This window comes from Lycium barbarum, chromosome 11 (assembly GCF_019175385.1).
Source record: "Lycium barbarum isolate Lr01 chromosome 11, ASM1917538v2, whole genome shotgun sequence".
Taxonomy (NCBI): Eukaryota; Viridiplantae; Streptophyta; class Magnoliopsida; order Solanales; family Solanaceae; genus Lycium; species Lycium barbarum.
Window position 1 is genome coordinate 101,905,248 of NC_083347.1, and position 11,088 is coordinate 101,916,335.

An 11,088-nucleotide genomic window follows, 5' to 3' on the forward strand; every position below is an offset into this window, starting at 1 on the left:
GACATTTATGACCTATTTTCAATATCTGAAAAATATTTTTGGTCGTTTTTAAAATAAATAAATAGACCATTACTTTGTATTTTAGAATGTCCACTATTCGATTCTAAACAAAATGTTTTTTTTTTTTTTTTTCATTTTCCTCATCTCAACATCCCCCATAAAGTTTTTTATAAAATGAATATCCCTCCTGTTCATTCCTATTTTTTGTCCTTACTAGTCTTAAACCTATACATACAAAATACATGGTATCCCTGGTTCATATAAATAAGGAAGTTTGGTAAAGCAGCGGAGGCGCAAAAAACTGTGGGGTTTCAGTCATTCACCGTCCTCCCAATTTTGACCCCTCTTTTCTCCTAACAAATTATCACATTCATCCACATTTCAAGTCAACCTTATAGTAAAATAGAAAAAACACCCAAAAAAGAAATAGAAAGAGAGGAAAAAGTACTGATTTTGCCGGCGTTAGCTCCGGCAACCGGCTAACGGTTCCGGCAGAGAAGATATTTTTGTTGGATAGATTCCGTTCAACAAATTTCCATTTTTTTCCATCTGCCTGGAAACTCTTTCAATCCCTATTTCATTTGTATGGTTAATTCGTATCTAGAATCTCCAACGATGATTCAAACCCTACGTTATTACCTAGGGCTGGGCATAAATATCGAAAATCGAAAAAGCCGAACCGAAACTTCAACAAACCGAACCGAACCGAACTAGTTTGGTTCGGTGTTTGGTGTTCACCGTAAAAAAACCGAAACCGAAATAGCCGAAATGAAGTTTGATAAAACCGAACCGAAAAATCGAACGCGCACCGAAATTTAATATATTACCCAAAAAAAAATTAAAATAGTCCGGGTCCATTAAGTTTAAAGCAAAAAAAACTCAATTGTAATAAGTCTTCTTTTACATTTGTATCCCTAATTTTCCACTTCAATTGAGAAAATCAAATATCATTAACAAAGAAAGGTAATTAGGATGTGTCTTTAGGATTAATGTATGTCCTTTTTGTGTTTTCTTAATTATTCTTACGGTATGTATATAACACCTAGTAATCCTATATCATGATTATAGTTTTCTGTTCTTGTGTATCCTGTTTGTTTGATTTTGATTTCAATTTATCAGTTTTATGTTTTATTGCTTTTGAGAATATGAATTAATGTCAATGGAATCGCTTCTAATATTATATCAAAAAAACTGAATTGAAAAAACCGAAACCGAACCGAACTGAACTTTAAAAAACCGAAACCGAAAGAACCGAACACAACTAGTTTGGTTCGGTGTTCGGTGTCCACCTTCAAAAAATCGAACCCGAAATAGTCAAACTGAAGTTTGATAAAACCGAACCGAAAAACCGAACGCCCACCCCTTTTATTACCTCTCTGAACACCCATCCATCGTGGGTTTTCGATGGACACATAGCCAATCATGGGGCAACACGTGGATCTTCCTCATCACCTCCATAGCGGCTTACATCATCATATCTGTTTTCCTTCACCTTCTCCTTCTCCTCCTTTTTCGTCATCGTTGTCCGTTACCACTTGGACCAATCCCAGCCGTTCATTCCCTTTCTATGGCCCTCATCTCATTCACTATCTTCGCGGGTATCCTCCTCTCTGTTGCAGCAGAGATCCGGGATACCCGTTGGTTCTGGCGTCGTTATAAAATGATGCCGTTCCAATGGCTCCTTTGTTTCCCTTTAGGTACCCGACCTTCGGGTCGGGTATTCTTCTGGTCTTACATTTTCTACCTGTCCCGTTTTCTCCACACGTTTCGTACTTTTTTCACCGTAATAAGACGTCGTAAATTATCTTTTTTCCAACTTTTCAACCACTCAATCCTCATTTTTATGTCATTTCTGTGGCTCGAATTCTCACAATCTTTTCAAGTTCTAGCTATCATTTTGACAACATTTATATACTCCGTGGTATACGGGTACAGGTTTTGGACTGCTGTTGGATTACCAAGCAAGTGTTTTCACTTTGTGAATCACTGTCAAATTGTGTTACTAGGATGTAACGTCGTGTACTTTTGTTGCACTTTTTACGAGGTGGATGTAATGGAATTGGTGCTTGGGTTCTAAATTCAGTACTCAATGGTGCAATTCTATTCTTGTTCCTTAATTTCTATGTCAAGTTGCATTTAGAGACGAGGAAAATTGGAGCTGTTGAAGAAGTTGAAACAACTTTGGGCTCTGTCAAAGACAAGGATATTTGAGGTCTGTGTTGTGTTCTTTTTTTTTTTTTTTTTTTTTTTTTGAATACGAAATTTTATATATATATATATATATATTCTTCCAGATTTCTCATGTATCCCTTTGAGATTTTGTAAATCGAACTGTAAAAATTTGTGTTTTAAGGGGTAAAAATAAGGATTTATCCTTTTATTGAGTATATTATTATAAATATATAAGAGTACTAATTAATTGATGTTATTAGAAGTGAAGAGTTGTTGCTTTAAAGCTACTGTTATTTGTTCAATTTTGTTATCATTCAAACAAGGGAAGCATGGTTTTATCAATAGATGAGTTTTTCTTTGTTGCTCATGGCCTTCCTTGTGCTGCTAATTGCTATGATTTGAAGTTTTAATTGAAGGAAATAAGAAGGTACTTCTCTCTTTCTCACAGGTATTTTTGCTTTTTCAAGATTTAAACTATATAAATTTTAATTAATATTTTAAAGTATATTTTTTTACCGTGTTGACATGAGAAGAAATATAGCTTAGTACTTTTCATATCATTTTTGAATATCTAAATTTTCACTTTTAAATATTAAGTTGATTAATCCAATTTAGTTTTAAAGTTAGTTAAACTAATTTTCGGGAAGCGAAAAGTGTTACTCCCTTCATTCCAATATTGATGAATTTTTGGCACTTTTTTTATAATTCAAAATGACTGACTTTTCAAAGCCCAAAGATGTATTCATTTTTTTTCTTTCTAAATTCTCCTTCTGCTTAATGAGGTTTTTTTTTTTTTTAAAACATTTTCTAGGAGTAAATTATTAAAGAGGGATATTTTTCAAAGCAAAGTTTGAAAAAAAGCAAAAGGGTGATATCAACAATTCACCCTTTGCTTAATGTGTTTAATTAACTTTTTTAAGGGTATGTCATTCCAAAAAATTATTTATTTTGGAATGGAGCATAAATTGGGAATATGTATTATGGTGGTGCACTTCTTGTCAATTAGTACAAGGTGGTGATCACAATGGACTACATCACAATTATTTTGCGTATCACAACGTGTTGGAATTAAACCAAGATTACTACTCCAAAGTTATTTAGAATTGGTATTTGGTATTTATTTAATTCATACTTAGTTAGGATTTAGTTTATTAATTCATGTCTAGTTAGGATTTATTTATCAAATCCATATTTGAATAGGTTTTTCTAGTCCTAGTCTATTTTGGTTTCTAGTATTATAAATAGGGATGCTATGTCACATATTTTAATTGTAGTGAGATTCAAGAGTTTTGAGTTATTAAGTAAAGTCTCCTACCTTCTCTCTCTAGTTTGATAAATTTCTTTTATATAGTCATTGTTGAGTCTTCCGCTTGTGCTTATATTCTTCCGCTTGTGCTTATATCAGAGCCTGTGTGAGATCCGATCAAAGCCTCGTGTGAGATCCGACACATATAAAAGAATATGGATATTCCCTATTTACTAAATTGTCCCGTTTTTGTGTTTGATGGAAAAAATAATTTTGAGAGTTGGTATCAACAGATGAAGAATTTCTTCAATGTTGTTGGACTATGGTCCATTATTGATGAAGGGTTCATGGAAATCCCACAAGACACAACATTGACTGGTGAAGCAGCTACACAATTGGAGAAAGATATGCAATTGAATTATAAGGCATTATATTACCTCAATAGCAAAGTACAATTGCATGTATATAACAAATATTTGCATGCAAAATCAGCTAAAGCGGCTTGGACAATTTTGGTGAAATCATATAGACGTGCTGCAGACATGAAGAGAGAGAAACTTCAAGAACTTTGGAGACAGTATGAATTGGTCCAGATGAAACCAACAGAATCTATCAAAGAATTTTTTGTAAGAATTACAGAAATTGTTAATGATAAGAAAATCAACGGAGAAGTATTGGAAGAAGTTAAAGTTGTTGAAAAGATATTGCAGTCTCTAAGATTAGAATTTCACATTAAGATAACAGTTATTGAGGCAACCCAGGATCTTAATACGTTGAAAGTTGATGATCTAGAAGATGAATCGGTGGCATATGAGATGTCATTGAATCAGCAAACACATGAGATAGTGGATGAGGCATTGCAAACAAGGGATGAACCAAAAGATAAAGAAGAGTCATCGAATCTGGCAGAAATAAATGAAGAAGGCCAGAATTCAGAAATTATGAAGAAAAGAAGAGAAGGTAGAGGTAATTTTTGTTGTGGTATAGATGTCTTTGATTGCAACTCAGAATCCAATAATGTTCAAATTGATTTATCAATGATTTCTGGGATAGCTAAAAAGGATAATTTGATTGGGACTGATGCTCTTTCGGTAGAGGCTACTAGTGTTTTAAGTAATGGAATATGTAATAAACATGATTGGTCTATACAATGTAGGGCTATTGAAAAAGGAATAGAAGTCCCCGCCATTATCGCACAAGAAAAATTGTTTGAAGGTATTGAAGATGAATCTAGTGATGAAAGAAGCAAAAGATTTCATCAAGAGCAAGTTTTTGATGATCTACCCAAAATTGAAGCAGAAATAATTAAGGGTCCAGATACACAATTGACGTGCATGATTTTGGATATTGAAGACGCAATCAATTTTGAACCATTATCTGAGATTGTATATTTTGAGGAGCTTAAAGAAAAAATATTTGTTGATGATACTGCTCTACCACCTATTGAAAGGTCAATTAGAGTCGGATGGGCACGCAAGACCAAGTACAAATCAATTGAAGAAGCAGATGATTTTAAATCAAGACGAGTTATTGAAGGACACAAAAAGAAGAACAAATATTCTCATGATATTTTGAAGATGGAGAAAGTGAAATTAACTTTGAATCTTGTTTAAGAGAAACTGAAGCTGACTAAAGATGGCACTCGCAAGTTCGTCGATGCTACGTACTTCAAGAAATTGTTTGAGAGTCTGAGGTGGTTGACTTCTACAAGATATGATACTGTTAAGGGCACGCTCAAGTTTGTAGATCTTGGTTTAAGGGAGGCTATGTTGGAATTAAATCAAGATTACTACTCCAAAGTTGTTTAGGATTGGTATTTGGTATTTATTTAATTCATACTTAGTTAGGATTTAGTTTATTAATTCATTTCTAATTAGGATTTATTTATCAAATTCATATTGGAATAAGTTTTTCTAATCGTAGTCTATTTTGGTTTCTAGTATTATAAATAGGGATGCTATGTCACATATTTTAATTGTAATGAGATTCAAGAGTTTTGAGTTATTAAGTAAAGTCTCCTACCTTCTCTCTCTAGTTTGATAAATTTCTTTTATATAATCATTGTTGAATCTTCCGCTTGTGCTTTTATTATTTCTTTGAGTATTTTTTATTTCCTTCGCAACGTATATGCAAAGTGGTAGTAAAGTTTATGACACAAGAAGTATAGAGCTTTATGCAAGTTAGAATCAGCAGCCAGTACTGAATCATGACAAAAAGAAAAAAGAAAAAAATCTGACTGGGTCCATTTGCTAGTTGCTAGTCCTTTTATTGGTGCTCCGTAAATATGATTGTCACGTTGACCTAATAACATAGGCTATGACTTTGTACATTGTTACTTTTGAGTAGCTTGCTGGATTTTGTTGACGGCTTATTTATTGTAAAGGACAAATAAAGAGTTTCTTCCAGATTGATTTCTTTCCTAATATTTTGGCTCAAGTTACGTACGAGATAAGGAATATCTTTGACACAATGAGCAAAAATTATGGAAAATCGGGTTTAATTTTAATAAATATAAAAAAGTTATAGATGAATTTCTTATCTAATTAAAATTTACTCTCTTATGTGCATTAGTGCATATTATATGGTACTTATAACTTTTCTACTTGGGGCAAAAAAAATAGCTTTTTACATAATCAAGAACATATTAATTACTTTTTAAAATTTATTTTTAGATAATTGGATCTTCATATAACTAAAAAAACCCACAATAAATAGGTACGATTTAATTAAGGTTAATTTAGTGAAAATATCTTACTTTGTAGGAGTGGGTGAATTTTTAAAAGGAGTGTAAAAACACCGTACAATATGAACGTACAATATGAACTGAAGAAAGTAATAGATAGAGCTACTCCATATTTGTCATTTTGATTAGGCTAAGTAAGAATATCTTGAATGTAGAGAAACATTTATTGCTGGACTAACAAATATGGCATAGCTTCACTGTGGCCATGTGGCTTCACAAAAAGGATTTACTAGTATTCTATAGGATATAACTGATGAAGAATGCCCTTATGTTGCTCGCTAAAATTAAATGCTTCTTATATTAAAAAAGAAAAGAAAAAAAATGGTGACCGTGCTAAGTATACAACTAATAGTGGTTCAGGTGTTAGAACAAGGATGATAATAATAAAAGAAATTCAAAATAAACTTGCTTGGCTTAGAGGCACGTTAAGACGTTTCTTGAAGATAGTTGGAGTCTCTCCCACGAGCAAACGGAAGAATAAATAACAACTCTATCTTCGGGATTCAACTAAGCCACAACAAGTAGCATTCAAGAAAGTTGCTCTTCTATTCTTGAATTGGTGATTTCACCTTATGATCAATGTCTCTCTAAAGTTTTAAGGGGAAATTGTTTTCTTCAAGTGCTTGCCTTTTCCAAAAGAATGAAACACTATTTATAGGATAAAAATTACATAACATAAAAGTTTTCATTAAATAGGATTTAAAATAGTTTCATGAATTTTTCTTATGTAACTTTCAAGAACCTAAAACGTAAAATACTAAATGAAGAATGTATCTTCAAATTCACATTCATTTAGTTTGAAAACTTTTATCAGATGAAATGTTTCAAAATTAATTAAAACATTAACTTAACAATCCCCCACTTGTTTCAAGAAATTTTGAAAATATTTTTGAGACATTAATCTAGTAATATGCATCAATAATGGTGTCTTTTGGACTTGAACCATTAGCTAGTGAATACATTCTAAATCATTGACTACTTAGTGAACTAATCTTGAACTGAGTAGATCATTAAATGAAGTAGAAAAATTTTCACGCACATTACTATGTTCCGGTGAAAATCGTAATCCTTTGACACCTTACGGCCATGTGTCCTGAATCATTTAAACTAAGTGCTTTAAAATTTCCCTGTTAAAAATCTTATTGAAGCGGCCTCCACTTCGCACTTAGCGCGGTGAGTTCATCAAGAGTAACTTTGCATATTCCGACCAAACAGTCTATGAATTCATTAAGAGAATTTAATCTCATCCTCCTTTAAAGCAAAGTGTCGATAAATCTATCAAGAGGGTTCCTACACACTCCAACCGATACCGGTTTATAGACTTATTAAGAGAATATAATCTCATCCTCCTCTACAGTAGGAATATTGGTAAATCTATCAAGAGTCGTCATACTAACTCCAACCGAGATCGGTCTTATAGATTTATTAAGAGAATAGAATCTCAACCTATGCACATTTACTCACTCTTTGAAGAAATGGAAGTTTTATTGATGTGCTCCACAATTGTAACTTTACTTGTTTTTCCCTTTGAACCTAAGATTACATCATTAGGTAGGGTTACCATAAAGTACAATTAATTTACAACAGGCTTTATTCCCATCCCTTTACAAGTTTCCATTACTAACTCTTTGCCTAACCCTTTAGACAAAGGATTTGCTAGATTAAATCTGGACTTCACATATTGAAGCGATATTATGCCATCCTCCAATAGTCTTCTCACATGATTGTGTTTGAGACGAACTTGCCTTGATTTGCCATTGTAACAATCACTTGAAGCCCGAAAAATAGCAGCTTTATTATCACAATAGATAGTCAAAGGTGGCATTGGCTTACTCCACATAGGAATATCTATCAACATACTTCGAAGCCAGTCAGCTTCTTCTCCAGCAGAAGACATAGCTATAAATTCTGACTCCATGGTTGAGTGAGTAATACATGTCTGCTTCTTTGATTTCCAAGAGATTGCTGCTCCGGCTAAAGTGAAAATCCAAGCAGTAATAGATTTAGAGTCATTTGGATCAGAATTCCAAGTAGCATCACTATAGCCTTCAATAACTGCTGGAAAGGTAGAATAATGTAGGCCATTATTAATCGTGCCCTTTAGATACCTTAAAACACGAATTAAGGCATTCCAATGTTCAACTCCGGGGTTACTGGTAAACTTGCTCAAAGTTCCTACTGCATAACCAATATCTGGCCTGGTACAATGCATGGCATACATAAGACTCCCAACAATCTGAGAATACGTCAATTGATCAAGAATGTCACTAGAGTTTCGCACTAGTTTGATGCTAGGATCAAATGGTGTAGGAGCAGGCTTGTCATCAAAATGACCAAACCTCTTCAAAACTTTCTCAATATAACTTGCTTGAGTAAGAGTCAAACCATTAGCTGATCTCAAAATTTTAATGCCCAAAATTTCATCAGCTTCTCCAAGATCCTTCATTTCAAACTGAGAAGCAAGAAATGATTTTGTTTCTTTAACTCTTTCAATATCAGTTCCAAAGATCAACATGTCATCCACATAGAGACAAATTATAACTCCCGAATTTTCTTGAAATTTACTGAATATGCATATATCGCCACCATTGATTGAGTAGCCATTAGAAATCATGGCCTTTCTAAATTTCTCATGCCATTGCTTTGGAGCTTGTTTTAATCCATGAAGAGATTTACGAAGCTTACAAACTTTATGTTCCTGACCAGGAATGATAAACCCCTCTGGTTGTTTCATGTAAACTTCTTCATCTAGATCTCCATTCAAAAACGCGGTCTTAACATCCATTTGATGAATTATCATATTATGAATTGCTGCTAAAGAAATTAAGAGACGAATAGATGTCATCCGAGTTACAGGTGCAAAGGTATCAAAATAATCAATATCTTTCATTTGAGTAAAACCTTTTGCTACCAAGCGAGCTTTGTACTTATCTATAGTACCATCAGATTTTAATTTCTTCCTAAAAATTCATCTACAACCAATAGGTTTACACCCAGGAGGAAGATTTGATAAAATCCATGTATTATTTGACATGACAGAATGCATTTCATCATCAATAGCTTCACGCCAAAAAGGAGCATCATGGGAAGATACTGCTTTAGCGTAACTTTCAGGATCTTTTTCAACCAAATAAACTTCAAAATCAGGTCCAAAGTTCTTTGGTTGGGCTGATCTTATACTGCGCCTCAGATGACTTTCTTCCACGGACTCAACTGTTTTCCTTTTAAGAGGAGATGTAAAAGAACTTGCATCTTGTTCTAAAGATTCTTTTTTCTTAGGAAATATATGCTCAAAAAAGTTAGCATGTAAAGATTCAATAATTGTGTGAGGACTTGGAGTCTCAAGATTTAAGAATCTATAAGCCTTACTGGTCTGAGAATAACCAATAAACACACAATCTACTCCTCTATAGCCAACCTTAGCCAAATGTTGATCTGGTAATCTAACATGAGCCAAACAACCCCATACTTTAAAATAATTTATATTTGGCTTTCGATTCTTCCAAAGTTCATAAGGGGATGCCTCAAGTTTCTTGGAAGGTATTCGATTCAAAATATGACAGGCTGAAAATAAGGCTTCAGTCCACAAATTTCCAGGCATACCAGATCCATAAAGCATAGAATTAACCATTTCTATGAAAGTCCTATTTTTCCTTTCTTCTACACCATTTTGTTGTGGTGTATAAGATGTAGTCAATTGTTTTTCAATGCCTTCTTTTTCACAAAAAACAATAAAATCTGATTTTAAATATTCTCCACCTCTATCAGATCTAATTGATTTAATCTTCAAACTCAATTTATTTTCAACTTCTGCTTTATATGTTTTGAAAGACTCAAATGCCTCATCTTTTGTTCTTAATGGAAAGACATATGTATATCTTGAGTAATCGTCAATGAAAGTGATAAAATATCTCTTACCATGATGTGACAAACAATCCATCTCACAGATATCAGTGTGAATTAATTCCAAAAGTGTGGATGCCCTTTCAACCGTCTTAAAAGGTTTCTTTGTTATCTTGCATTTACTACAAGTAAGACACTTAGTAGTATGATCTTTTCCACAGTCCTTAATTAATCCATTTTTCACCATAAGTTGTATGGATCTAAAATTCACATGACCAAGACGTTCATGCCATAAATCTAGAGATTCCACAATATAAGCAGAAATATTTTCATTATCAATATTGAGTTTGAACATTCCATTTGTAGCATAGCCTTTTCCAACAAATATGCCATTTTTAGACAGTATAAATTTATCTGCCTCAAAAATCATTATAAAACCATGCTTCGGAAGAAGCGTACCTGACACCAAGTTCTTCCGAATTTCAGGAACATGCAACACGTCCATCAGCGTGACTATCTTTCCGGAAGTAAACTTCAATTCAACAGTTCCTTTTCCCACAACCTTAGCAGAGGACGAGTTTCTCATATACAAAACTTTGTCGTCCCCCACTAATTCATAGGTCTTGAAAGCATTTTGATCACCTGATATATGACGAGTTGCGCCAGTGTCTATCCACCATTCCACTTGATTTCCTGCTACAAATGCTTCGGTAACCATTGCTACAAATTCATCTTTTCCATGATTATTTGCCTTTTCTTTCTTCTTTTCAGCTTTAAGAATTTTACAATCACGCGCATAGTGACCAAATTTGTGACAGTGGTAACATTCAACCAACTTAGAATTGGTACTAGTACGCTTAAAATTCGTACTTCTCTTTGCCTTCGGAATTTTCTTATTAACAGATTCCTTCTTGGTTGATTTTTCTTCAACCACATGAGCTTTCATGACAGGTTCCTTCAAAATATTATTGTCGCGATATCGAGTCTCTTGTTCAATTTGCAAATGTTGCAACAATTGCTCAAGAGTCAAATCTTCTTTCTTGTGTAAGAGTTTGCTTCTGTATTCTTTCCAAGAGGAAGGAAG

At 33.5% G+C, this 11,088-nt stretch overlaps 1 pseudogene; it reads left to right on the forward strand.

The window, feature by feature from the left end:
- Window positions 1–1,369: 1,369 nt before the first annotated feature.
- LOC132620028 (elongation of fatty acids protein 3-like) lies at window positions 1,370–2,583 on the forward strand (annotated as a pseudogene).
- Window positions 2,584–11,088: the final 8,505 nt, after the last annotated feature.